A 1,754-nucleotide genomic window follows, 5' to 3' on the forward strand; every position below is an offset into this window, starting at 1 on the left:
CTGATGCCATGGCCACTGTTGCTTGGAAGGAACCACTTGCCAGGAAAGGGAGCACTGACAGGACCTGCACTAGAGGGGGGGATACCTGTGGGCTGGCGGAAAGCTGAAATCTGGTCTGGCTCCAATTGGGCACACAGTTCTTGGATTGTGGCCCTATCAAGTCTGTAGGTAAGGATAATGTGTCTGTCCTCCATTGTCGCCAGGTCCACTAGGGGTCTGTACACGGGGGGATGTCCCCATCTCCTATTCATCCTCACTGGTTGAACTCTAGGGTGGAAAACAGTAAGCAGAGGGTCATATTCACACATATGTGAAATTAAAAATGCATTTTTCCCTTTACAGAAACAGCATGCGAATACGAAAGTCAGTTGATGTGCCAATGTCTGCTGTGAACCAGTTAGGTGCCATGGCTTGTGCCCCCCTGAAATGGCGGCAGCCTGACCTGTGAGGAGAGACAAGTGGAAATGAGGTAGTTCTGTTGGCGTTGTGCGCTGTTGCGGTCGGCGGTCGATGACCGCCGAGCAACTTCGCATGGGTTATCATTGGGCCCTATGGGGGTCAGGAGCCAATGGCGATGTACGCCGGCGGTGACGGTATGCACCGCCGCAGACGTGACCACCATTTTCTATCTGTTCACTCACTTGCTTCCTGACCTTTAACAGCAGAGGACCTACACTGCAAGTGCTGCTGTGACCTGTGTCTGGAAGCAACAATGGCTCGAGTGTCTGGGGAAAGGGCCCCTGCCTTCACTTCGGAGGAGTTGGAGAGACTGTTGGATGGAGTCCTACTCCAGTACACTTTACTCTATGGTCTGTCAGACAAACAGGTGAGTACACTGTGAGCATGATGCGTGGGCCATGAATGTATGGATTGCTGTGTGTGTAAGCCTCGTGTAGGGGGGGCTGAGAGGTCCTGGGCAGAGCGCTGCATGTCTGGTGGTCAATGTCTGTGCGCAAAGGGATGGGAGAGCTATTGAGTGTAACAGTCTGGATGGTATGACTAATCCCTTTTTTCTGTGCATATTTTCCTGCAGGTCAGCTCCCATCAGAAAAAGGGTATTTGGCGTGCCATCACCAAGGAGGTGCGGACCCTGTGGGTCTTTGACAGACGGAGCACCCACTGCCACAAATGGTGGGAGGACCTGCGCCACTGGGCAAGGAAGACGGCGGAGGCCGAGCTGGGGCTGGCCTCCCAACGAGGAAGGGGTGCCCGTCGTACCCTGACCCCCCTGATGTTCCGCATCCTGTTGGTGGCCTATCCGAAGTTGGGTGCGCGCTTGAAGGCATCACAGCAGCCACAAGGGGGTGAGTATAGATTCTGAATCATGACTTTGCATGTGTTAAGAATGTACCTGGTTGGGGGATGTGGGCTGTGGGTGCCCGTAGGCCAGGGCGAACTGGCAGGGTAGGTCCCTTGTTGGCTGCACCCAAACACAGCAGACTGACACCTCCTACAACCACTCCCTCTTCCACCACTCCCAAACCTTCACCCTCTTCCCGCCCCAATGTCCCTAAGAAGCTTTTCCTAGCCAACATTGACCTCTTCCCTACCCCTCCCCCTGTCATTCACCTCAGGCCAGGGTGGCCAGAACCCAGCCCAGCACCTCAGCCACGTCAGCTGTGGTTTCTGCAGCTGTGAGAGACTCTAAGGAGTCACCCGTCAGCCCAGCCAGTGTGCCACCAACATCTGCCAAGGCCAAGAAGGTCCCGCCACCTGGCAAGGGCAAAAAGGAGACAGCATCCAGCAAGAAGAAG

Source organism: Pleurodeles waltl, chromosome 12, assembly GCF_031143425.1.
Source record: "Pleurodeles waltl isolate 20211129_DDA chromosome 12, aPleWal1.hap1.20221129, whole genome shotgun sequence".
NCBI classification, from domain to species: Eukaryota; Metazoa; Chordata; class Amphibia; order Caudata; family Salamandridae; genus Pleurodeles; species Pleurodeles waltl.